This window comes from Epinephelus lanceolatus, chromosome 5 (genome assembly GCF_041903045.1).
Source record: "Epinephelus lanceolatus isolate andai-2023 chromosome 5, ASM4190304v1, whole genome shotgun sequence".
Lineage (NCBI taxonomy): Eukaryota > Metazoa > Chordata > Actinopteri > Perciformes > Serranidae > Epinephelus > Epinephelus lanceolatus.
Genome location: NC_135738.1, coordinates 2,835,381 through 2,847,609, shown reverse-complemented (window position 1 = coordinate 2,847,609; position 12,229 = coordinate 2,835,381). Strand labels below are relative to the sequence as shown.

General features: G+C 40.4%; 1 protein-coding gene across 1 annotated transcript in view; it reads left to right on the top strand.

Annotated features, from left to right (window-relative positions):
* The first annotated feature begins 3,687 nt into the window (after window positions 1-3,687).
* Window positions 3,688-12,229, top strand: part of pot1 (protection of telomeres 1 homolog) — a 115,828-nt gene continuing 107,286 nt past the window's right edge. Inside the window, exon 1 of the mRNA XM_033634071.2 lies at window positions 3,688-3,748. The gene's annotated coding sequence lies outside the window, so the exon portion shown is untranslated. The remainder of the gene's footprint in view (window positions 3,749-12,229) is intronic.

The window sequence follows — 12,229 nt, the reverse complement described above, 5'->3', positions numbered from 1 at the left end:
TTTTCTCAACAAAAAGTGACAACATTTTGTGCCATTTTTGCAAAAAAATAGTAACAAAACATAAAGCTCAGAAGCAGGGGAACTGGACCAGGGTTTCCCACACATTCATTTGTGGCAGCCCACCACAATTGGAACCATTCAACAGGAGGCTCTTGGAATAGGAATATGTACATATATATATATATACATATATATATATATATATATAAACTGTTGGTTTTTCTAGCACTACACTGTCAGAGGGCAGTGTTGGCTGGGCTGGGTCCAAAAGTTTGCATTCACTCGCAGCAGCTGCTCCTCTCATCCATCCATCGATCTGATCTGAACACCTGTGAACGTATCCACAGATCCGTTATCCACCCTACAAGTCACAACCAAGGCCCAAACCAAACCCTGCTTAGGGTCCCCAAAATTTTAGAGCTGGCCCTACTTAAATGAGGTATTAAAATTTGGATTAACTAGAGGTTATAGTCCAGTGGATTCTTCATAATTGGTATAATATTTTGGAGGGAGGTTCGCTTGCTCTCGTGATCAGTTTTTGTATTTTAAAATGTTAACATACAAATTACAATTTGTGAAAAATGAATAGAGGTAAGAATAAAGAAATGTGGCACGTTGATCAACAACAGTTATTATGCCTCCATACCAGCGAGAGGTATTATGTTTTCAGGTTGTCTGTCCTTCCATCTGTCCCATTATTGTGAATGCAATATCTCTATAACACCTTGAGGGATTTTTCTTGAGGGATTTTTTTCAAATTTGGCACAAACGTCCAGTTGGACTCACCGCTGAAAGCTCAAACATCAAGGCCTCTGTGACCTCCCAAAACATATTTCTTGGCCATAACTCAATAATCCATACGCTAATTATGACAAAACTTCACACATATGTCTAACAGGATAAAATGACGAAGTGATGATATTTTGTATCCAAAGGTCAAAGGTTGACTTCACTGTGACATCATCATGTTCTACAAAAACACTTCTCTGACCATTACTCAACATCATATCTCAGGAACAGAAGGGGAGACATTTGGTCAGATACTGAATTGGTGACGCTCATTTTGGGTCTCCACCTTGAAACTGTGCTGATTGTTTTGGTCTTCTGTGCTGCCGAAGCAGTAATTCTAGCTCTCTTTGCTTTTAGAGTTTTAATAACTTTGCAAGGATGGCTCTGCTGTGCACTTCCAAAAACTAGCCAAATGCCGTCTTTGGCTCGATCTGTCAGCCATGTGGGACAGTGGTACTTTGGCTGTGATTGATGACATGAGAAGAGATAACAATTAGAGTAGGTTTACAGGCCTATCACCAATGTGTGCCTGGTGGCAGGAAAATACTACACACTGTGTATGTTTACTCAATCTCCATGAGACGATCTGTTGAACAGGTCAGGATGGATCACTAACACATGAAGTGAGTAAGACTAAGATGTGCGTGTCATCTCAGAGGTGTTGAAAAGGACATAGACTTGTGGGTGGGTTTCAGATGCCAGCGGTCTCTGCACTTCAGCAGCTCACATTTTTTTGACTCCTGACAGGACTGCGTGCTGCAGAAATGCTTCCCAAACACACCAAGCGTAGGTGGGCGGAGTCACAGAGTCGTATCCTGTCACTTCCAGTGACTGCAGTCAGCCTGGAGGCTGGCAGGTCGACCTGCCTGATGTCAGTATCACACCTCATCACCTTGGCAGACTCCAGCTCCTGTCAGATGGCCAAAACTGAGAGCTGCTGTCGCACAGTGCAGAGTGGACGTGTGGAGAGGCTGCTGTCACTGAATGATGGGGAACCATATACTAATTACAATTAAATATCTAAGTCATAATGTAGCTTACTGAGGCAAAGTAACTAATGCAGGATTTATGCCTCTGTGTCAAATCTACACTGTACCTACAGCGTAGGTTCTGCATTGTTGTAGAGCCTACACCGTACCCTGCGGTGTAGCCTCCTGTGCACCTCCCCTGAAATGTAACTACACATCGCGGTGAAGCAGACCTCCTGTCTGTTTCTGTGAGCTGAAACCATTTCCCTCAGTGGAAACAAAGCTTTTATTTACTTTTATTTCATAAATTAGAAACAATAAATTGTGAAGACAATAAAGCCTCCACAAAAATAGCATTTTAAGTCTTGTGTGTGATTTATCCTGGCTTCATATGATCAGAGAAAATCTCCACTTGTAGCTAAGTTAATTCATACAATATAAAATGCCATAGGCTTGCGCTAACAACATTAGCATGTTATTTAAGTAGTATAAGACAGTTGTTTTGTCAGTGAACCATGTAAGTTGTAATGGAGCTGGATTTTGTTGGCTTCATATGAGTAGAGGAAAAATCTGCTAGGCTAATTTATACAATGTAAAATGCCATAGACTTGTGCTTAAAGCATTAGCATGTTGTATTAGTGGAGAAAATGTGTCCAGCAAAGGACAAGTTCTTTGTCTGTAAAGCTGATTTGTGTACTTGTGTTTGAAATCATTCCTATTAATATTGTAGAATGTGTGTTTAATGTGTGTTTTGAATCAACTAAAGTTTACAGCACTTCACAGAAACCGTACCGCCAACTAGTGTTTTGGAGGTGTAACTGCAGAGTGACACAGACACACCACTGAACAAGTACAAATGCTCCCAGCGGCGTGGGCCACGTGTGCAGGCTCTGCATAGATCTGACGCACAAGTATGAATCCCACTTAAGCCTGAAATTTGCTTTACCATTGTTATCACCTGTGTGAAGTACTGGAGCCAGGAAGTCCTAATTTGGGAATAGGGGGTGGAGCCTGGGTAATTCCTGAAGAAACTGTGTGTATTTTGCAGTTGAAACAAATAGCTTCAGTGTCTGAACATGTGTGAGTCCTTGTAGCTGTTTTAATGTCTTTGTATGGCTGTATGAAGTTGAAGCACTGGAAAAAAAAAGAAGTGGCAGTTAAAACAGAATTGATTTAAGCAGTTAAATGTCAGTTTAAGGGTAAGCACTGAATGAAGAGGAGCTATCACTTCAGTTCAAAGTGCCAAGAGTTAAATGTTAGTTGAGGTTTAAGTGACAATTAAATTGGAAGGGTACGTCAGGGTTAAATTCCTGATAGCAGCGACCGTCAGTTCAAGTTCCAGATAAAGTATATTATTTTTTTCAGGTAGATGTTTTAAGTATGAGTATGTATGAGATACAGAAGTTGGAATTAATTGTGTATGAACAGTGGAATTTTATTGAGTGAGAAAAACTTGACATGTATCCTTTTTTAAATTTTGTTCATGTGTGAAAACGTAAGAACAAAAATAGTGGGATGTGTCAGTTGAAGTGTGTTTCAGTTGACCGCTGAAAGCAAATGAACTCCCAGTTAAAGACTGAGAGATGAATGGGGAGAACCTGTCAGCTGACATGTAGGGAAAAAAGAACAATGCCCAAGCTTAACAGCATCAGTGTTGTAATTAAACACAATATAAGGTAATAAAACTTTTTTTGTATTAATATCTTGAAGATTTATTATATTTTTATTTATAAAATTTCAATTATTTTTCTCATATTTCCTAAAACTAAATTCTTATTATTATTATTATTATTAGTACTATTATTTTTATTATTATTATTGTTATTATTATTATTGTTGTTATTTAATTTAATTTAATTTAATTTAATTTAATACAGTCAGGTTTTCTTTGTATAATAATGGTGCGATCCTGGGGTTCCCTACACGCATGCGCGGTGCAGGAGCAGCTTGTCAATTCGAAACCAAGCGAGGGAAACTGAACTCCTGCAACTGTAAGTTTTCCTCTTTTATTTCCAGCATGTAATCTCATGTGTCACTCCACACAATGGCTGCTTAAGTTGGGCATTTTACCACGATGGTCCTCTCATTAACTGCATTTCCGTACTGTCGCTCATTAGTTTGTCGAAACTTGTTTAGTGACAGTTTAAACCTCTGTTGTCATTAGGAAGACAATGTGGGGCCAGACCCAATCTGAAAACCAATACGATTTTGGTTGCGTTACGATAAGTACAAGCATATACCACGCAGAGTATGGCGTTATACATTTTACAAATCTGTACATTTCCCTTAATAATTCGGCTTACATTCTATACGCATTCTTCACTGGATTAAATGATGTTGGTTGGTTTTTTGTTTGGTTTTGCGGCTTCTCTCAGTCTTCCATGCCCCCTAATGTAGCGCTGCTTTCCACCGCTTAAGGTCCGAGGGAAAGTTTAAATATTATTAAATAACGTGCTGCACCGTGTGTTGTATGTTAGCCGAATTTACTAATAGAGTCTGTTTATTTATAGAAACCTGTGAATTATCTTCTATTCTGTGTGTATGTTTGCAGAGAATCAATTCACCTTTAAACTAAATGGCTTTGGAATGGAGTTCCTTTGACGTTCGGTTAAATGACAACAGGATATAACGTTACCTCGGTCGCGTTACGGTTTTCTTTTCTTTTCACTAGCTTACCTGAACGCTATAAAATGATATTGAAATGTCTACTTGTCATGAGTGCTACTTTGAGACGGTCATGTTCGTGCTAAACAAGAGGTTAAGCTGCCGTCTGTGCTAATGTTTGCTAAAGTTGGCTAGCAGGCTAACTAGCTAACGGTTAACTAGCTGTAGCCGAACTTCGACAGTTGAAGTAACATTAACGGTTGAAAACAGTTAGCTTGTTGTTTGTGGTGACTCTTCATGTTAGCATTAGCTTAGAGCTAGTTGTTTATAACTCCACCGTAAGAGTGACACAGCATGAACGGTGCCAGGAGGACCAGCAGAGCTGATATTGTTTACATGGTGTATAGTAGCTTATGTAGTGGTTTAACCCCAGTCTGTGTTTCCATTCACTCAACAGCCACTTTATTAGGTACACCTGTTTAACTGCTCGTTTACTCGAATAGCTGATTGGCCAATCATGTGACAACAACTCAATGCATGTAGGCATGTAGACATGGTTAAGACGAGCTGCTGAAGTTCAAACAGAGCATCAGAATGATGAAGAAAGGTGATTTAAGTAACTTTAAATGTGGCATGGTGGTTGCTGATCTACTGGGAATTTCATACACAACCATCTCTAGGGTTTACAGAGGATGGTCCCAAAAAGAGAAAAAATGCAGTGAGCCAAAATGCCTTGTTGATGCCAGAGGTCAGAGGAGAATGGCCAGACTGGTTCAAGATGATAGAAAGGCAACAGGAAGTCAAATAAGCACTGGTTCCAACCAAGGTGTGCAGAAGAGCATCTCTGAAGCAACAACACCTTGTCCAACCTTGAAGCAGATGGGCTACAGCAGCAGAAGACCACACCAGGTGCCACTCCTGTCAGCTAACAACAGGAAACTGAGGCTACAATTCACCAAAACTGGACAATAGAAGATTGGAAAAACCACATTCAGATGGAAGCATGGATCCATCCTGCCTTGTATCAACGCTTCAGGCTGCTGCTGCTGGTGTAATGGTGTGGGGGAGATTTTCTTAGTACCAACTGAGCATGGTTTAAACACCACAGCCTACCTGAGTATTGTTGCTGAGCATGTCCATCCCTTTATGACCACAGTGTACCCATCTTCTGATGGCTACTTCCAGCAGGATAACGCACCATGTCACAAAGCTCACATCATCTCAAACATGACAATGAGTTCACTGTACTCCAATGGCCTCCACAGTCACCAGATCTCAGTCCAATAGAGCACCTTTGGGATGTGCTGGAACGGGAGATTCTCATCATGGATCTGCAGCAACTGTGTGATGTCATCATGTCAATATGGACCAAAATCCCTGAGGAATGTTTCAGCACCTTGTTGAATCTGTGACACCAAGAATTAAGGCAGGTCTGAGGGCAAAATGGGTCCAACCCAGTACTAGCAAGGTGTACCTAATAAAGTGGCCTGTGAGTGTACATTCAGATCACAAAGGTAACCAGTAGTAAAAATACATTTAGCTGTGCGTTGCTGATTTTATTTTAGATTTTTTGGGGTTCATGTCAGGTTTTATTGAAAGGTAACTGTAGTTGACCTTTGTTCTCATGCAGTGTACGCAGTAATATGATCTGTCTGTGACCTCTAACCTTTAACCTGTCTACTGTTAGTTGCTTGTTATGGAGTATTTGGTGCTTATTGAAGTTCTGTTGACAGTTTTTATCTGAATTCTTAAATATAAATTGAAACAGTATTTGAGCAGCAGGAGTAGAAGAAGACATCACCATAATAGGCCCCTTTGAAGCTTAATTTCCTCTTATTTATTTTACACCCTCTGTTCAAATAGGTTGTGATTGTGTTAAGAAGCCACACTGCCTCTTTACCGCTGACATTTTATTGAGGTGCTGCTTGGTTAATCAGATGAAGGGGATGACTGTGTGCGGCCTAACGAGTCAGAAAATGGATTTTGCTGTTTTACAATGTTTGTTCTGGAGCAAATGATTGAAAATTGCATCACAAGCTACTTTAGTATCTAAGAGGAAAGAGGCTGCAGGTATTTAATAGAAGTGACAGCTGCACAAAAAGGCATTCAGATGATTTCCTGTTCAGCTGTTTTATGCTGTATATGGAGTTTATATGTGGCTGTTAATGCCTCCATGCATGCTATCTATTTGACCAATCAGCCTCATATTTTGTGGGCATTTATGACAGAACATATGCTCAAAGACCTCTCATAGTTGCGTAAATGCACAGTTGTTGAAAAACCTGTTTTAGTGACTGCTGACTCCTCACTCCTCTTAACCAGCCGGCAGGGGCCACAAGAATCCCCTGAAATAAGCTTGGCTAAAAACGGCAAGCTTTACCTAGTCTTTTGCAGGCTGCATTTTGGTGTCGTCGTGACTCAAAAACCGACATCCATAGACAATGTTGGTCTCATTTTGAACTGTAGCATCTGTAGATTAATGCCATACCTGATGTATTATGATCATCTAATGTTAGTAATGATACAAGATTAATAAATCCCCAATATTTGTTATCTTTTATGCCAGCTAGCCACAGAGTCCAGATTTCTCTTTCGTCATTACTTCAAGGTCCACACAGTTAAATATATTCAGCGTCATACTATTGGTCCGTGACCCACCAGTTGGGAACCACTGTACGCCATCTTGGCTGTAGCTGGGAGGGACAATTCTGCTGGCTTCAGCTCTTCGCAGTCCTGCTGCAGCCCAGTTTTGTTCTGTCCTCTGCAAGATGTCTCACCACACAGGGCGTTAGGAATGTTTTACCTGCCCAGTTTTATGGACTTGCAGATTTTGTTGATTTGGTTTATGGATGCACAGTAAGATAGGTACATCATCTGTATCAGCTGATATTGGCTTTAAAATGAACTATCAAAATTGGCCAACATGGCGATTTCTGCTGATATGACCAACCGATATATATTTTTTAGAAATGGAGAAAGACAATTCTTTGCTCTAATCAAATGTAAATCAAAACCTTCACTGTCTCAAATCACATACTTCAGTTAGTACACTTCCATGTAGTAGGCTATACTGCGTGCACTATATACTTATTGGTATAGTGCGGTAGTGTTGTCTCAAACCAAACACTGCCGTTGTGCACTTACCAGAAATGAGGACTGCAAATTTTGACCTTTTCTTCTTCTTTTAATGCCTAATGTGCAGCTGTTAGCTAGTTAGCAAACTAGCATTCGCATTATCCTTCGTGGTAAAAAATCATTACAGACTGCTAAATTAACCCAATAAACATACTGCTGGCTTATATCTGACAACAGTATAGTGGTGCTTAGTGCAAAAAACACATGTATAACTTACATTTGTACAATGCAGCGACGTTCACAGTCACACAGTTCTCGGCCGCCATTTCCAATTTGAAAAGTGGTCCCTCCCCTTCTGCTACGTAGCCAAGATGGCGACCATTGAGGGCGAGAAGTGTCCATAGTTCCACACTCAACTTCTTGACCGTTTTGAGTGCACCATCCGGGTACTCGTAGTGCACTGCATTTTTCCATTCTGCTCAGTGTGAACTCGCTTATGCACTCAAAATATTAAGTGTAATTACAGAAGTACGCGATTTGAGACACAGCATTCGTGTCGGGTGCTTGTGGAGAATGGAAAACAACAGGATACACAGGAATGCGATCCAGGGACTTTAAAAATATAGAAAGCAAGGAAGTAAGTATCAGAAAGCTTTTATTGTTGTGGTTTAATCATTAAAAGAGCCAACATGTTTCGACCCCTGCAGGTCTTCACCAGGGCTTTTAAAACGAGCTTTTACATCTGTTTTACAAATTTCTTAAACCACCACAAAATAAATCACCCTTGGAAAACAAAAGGCTGTGAATTATTATTTTTCCTTAGGGCTTTTCAAATTTTAAAGGAAAGTGTTTTTGTTAATGCATATAAATCAGACAATGAAATTAATAAAACATAACCACACAATGCAAAGACAGATAGGCTACATGGGCTTAAACCAGGGTATTACATTAATAGGCCTACATGAATGAAAATACAGATTAAAAATAAAGAGTAAGCAGCGTACAACCACACAGATAAAGCGGTATATTCAGTCAGAGGATTTGGCGAATAAAGTTGCATAATTTTTAGGGCTAGTCTCCTGGTTGACTAGTCGATTATTTGGTCGCTATGCTATTGTCTGACTAAATTCTCATTGGTCGAATAATCGCCGTGTTATTTTCATACGGAGAAAAGTGCTACATCAACAGCTTTCCAGAATTAATCCATTATTTCCTGCGGGGGGGGGGGGGGCTAAGTTGAACTCGCCTACCCTCATGCTCAGCGTCGCGGTGACACAGACCTCCTGTCTGTCTGTTTCTGTAAGCTGAAACCATTTCCCTCAGTGGAAATGAAGCTTGTATTTACTAGTATTTCACAGATAAGAAACAATTAATTGTGAAGACAGTAAAGCCTCTGCTAAAATAGCATTTTAAGTCTTGTGTGTGATTTATCCTTCAGGGATTTATATTTCGGGATTTATCCTGGCTTCATATGAGCAGAGGAAATCTCTGCTCGTTGCTAGGCTAATGTATACCATGTAAAATGCCATAGGCTGGTGCTAATAACGTTAGTATGTTGTATTTGATTGGAAAACATGTTTAGTATAAGACAGTTGTTTTGTCGATGAATGTTGTGAGTTGTAATGGAGCCAAATTATGTGCTGTTACCTTTGTTACATGTTGCTGTTGTCCCTGGTTTTATATGAGAAGAGGAAAAGATCGCTAGAGGCTAGGCTAATTTATACAATGTAAAATGCCATAGACTTGTGCTAATAACGTTAGCATGTTGTTTTGGTGGGGAAAATGTGTCCAGATAAAGACAAGTGTTTGTTTGTCAGTTCTGCGATGTATAGTGAAGCCAGTTTGCGTACTTGTGTTTGAAATTGTCTCTATTAAGCCATGTTTAATGTGTGTTTAACGTGTGTTTTGAATCAACTATATAAATAAAGTTTGATTTGAACTAAACTTTACAGCACTTAACACAGGTGTAACTGCAGAGTGACACAGACACACCACCGCAGAAGTAAAAATAACGTGCAGATTTTTTTTCCCCACGACTAATCGATTAGTTGAAGATTATGTGCGACTTTAGTCGACCTAGATTTTCTTTGGTTGATCCAATATTGTGCGTCCCTAATTTGGTCATTTTTTTGTGCTTCTACCATATGTAAGTAAGTAGGCCATGAAGTTAAGTGGTTTCCTTTTTTGTCTGTTTTACATGTGTTTATTGTTGTTATTTTCTGCTTTGTTGTGCTGTAGCCGTAGACAGGCCGACGTCTGCCTTCACTCCACTGTAATAGAACTAGATGGCATTCAGTTTGTGGTGCTCCAAGCACCAACAAAAAAACAAAAATGACCCATTTCCTCAAGATAAGCCACAGAGCTCGTTGTGAGCAGTTTCATGTAGGAACTATTTTCCTTTTTCTCAACTACACCCAACAACCGTTTCACTGCGCAGAAGGGAGTGTGCATCTACTCATTGTCGAGAGGCTCGTGCTCACGACAGAGGGAGATGTAAACATTAATGACGTTCTCCACCGCTCAGTGGTGCTAGGTGAGCTAGCAGTAGATGCATGCATGCACCCTTCTGCATGGTAATGCAGTTGCTGAGTGCAGTCCAACATTGCCGTCGAGTTTTTCAAATTTGTTTTTTTGGCGCTTTGAGCACTGCAAGCTGAGTGCCATCTAGTTCCATTACATTGGAGAATAGGCAGACATCTCTGTGGCCACTATCTCCAGCACTCGGCAGCTCACACCATAACAACCTAAACTGATAAATAACACCACAGGGAAGAGGAAAAATACTGTAAAACTTCAGTTAGTAGCCTGGGCTATTATTTGCTTAAATCACTGAATGGGTCTTTATTTGGAACAGTCCTTTAATTCCTTTCACACAAAACTGTTTCAGTAAACATGAGGAAATACGATCAAATTGTTTATTTAAGCCAATATGAATATTACTTGTATAAAGATTAGGCTTCAGATGACATTATAAATTTGATTTTTTTTTTTTTTTTGTACATTTGATCAAGCTCAGAGACAGAGAGTGAGTTACGACACTCAGTTCTGTTTTCAGTCAGCGTTCCTTATGGACACACACTCTGTGTAACATCCATCATACATGTTGAAGGTTTTTTCTTTCTTAGAATTGCAAAATTTAGTAAAAACACACTTTTAAACCTGCATTGCTCACAACAGTGTTTTCATTTGCCAGCAGCAGTCTTCTGCCTTTTGGTACATTTACTTCATTTCTTGGCACAATAGCAGTACCAGAAAAAAGCATCATAAACTGAAGCTTGTCTGTCATTTGACAGACGTGGCTGTCAGCAGGAATCTGTACCAAGTCCATGTGCAGACGCATGTGCAGCCTTGAGCATTGGGAGACTCCAGAATCCATTATTGAATCAAAGCATTCAGAGTGGGAAAAGTAAAGAACCTCAATTCTTCCTATAAATCGATTTCTTTAAAATCATGACATGATACTGCCCTGGCTGATGTTGCAGGCAGACACTAATCATCACTGATACATGAAAGCCAAAAAGATGAAAATGAGACTTGGCTTCTTTGAACAAATGCAATCTTTTCCAAGTGGGTCTTTTAGAGGAACCCCAGACTAACAGCTGACACAGTGTGCAGCAAGCCGGTCAGTGCTGACCTGTACTAAACCGCGAGTCATTTATGTACTGTACTTAACTCAAATGAGCTCCGTCTGTGTGTTAACATCTGCCTAATGTTCCTTACACAATCTCCTGCCTCTTGCTTTATGACAGGAGTGCCTCCAGAAGGAAGAATTAGAGCAAATGATTATATTTTTATGAAATGTAATATTGGGTCTATGAAGCCTCAGGGAAAACGAGCAGTGGTGCTACATCACACAGTAAAGGGCATGTATTTAAACAGTGAGGTGACTCATTAAACTTTCATCCAGAAACTACATGGATAACTTTGTACGTGGCAGGATATGATTCAGCTCAGCAGGCGATTGATCAGTTACATGTTCACTTTGCAGTAATTATTCAGAGCAGCAGGTCACGATGTTGTGAGTCACAAGTTGTGACAGGTAGAGACGGGGCTTACTACCTTCATTAACCTGTTTCTGGAGCGAAACTCTGTACTGAAGGTCAATAAAATGAATCACTGTGTGTAGAGTTACGTTATTAATCTGATCCCTAGGCTGTGTGTGCTCACTTCCTGCTGTCTCAGATCCACATCAGGACTGTTAATCTGTTGGCGCCACGTTACTGGTCTGACATCCCATTAGTCCGACGTCCCATTGTTCAATATGTGATTACACTAGGCTATACTGTATTTGTGTACCATAGAGGATCAGCAAACACAACAAAAGTAGGCTACTGGTCGAGATACAAGTGTCATAGAGAGAAGAGAGTGAAACACCTCCTGTTATTAACTCTGGGGTTCGGGTTGTGTGGGGAGCTCTCTGCAGTGCTGAACGGCTCCCGGCGGGCATATTTCTGCCTTGATGGTGTGCCGCGACCGGCTCTGGGTCAGCTGGGAAAGGCTTGAGGTGAAGCAGGCTCACAGCTTATGTGTTTGTCACTTTCTTTTTCATTTTAACCCACACCATGATCTTTTCCTGACCCTAACCAAGTGGTTTTTGTGCCTAAACCTAACCAGACCTTAACCACAGGGCATCATGATGATTTCGGAACGGACTTCGGAACAATGGGTTTAATATGGTCGGAGAAATGGGATGTCGGAACAATGGGATGTCGGACCAATGGGCTGTCGGACCAATGGGCTGTCGGACCACATGGGCAGACCCCAATCTGTTAATTGCTGATGATATTTTTGAA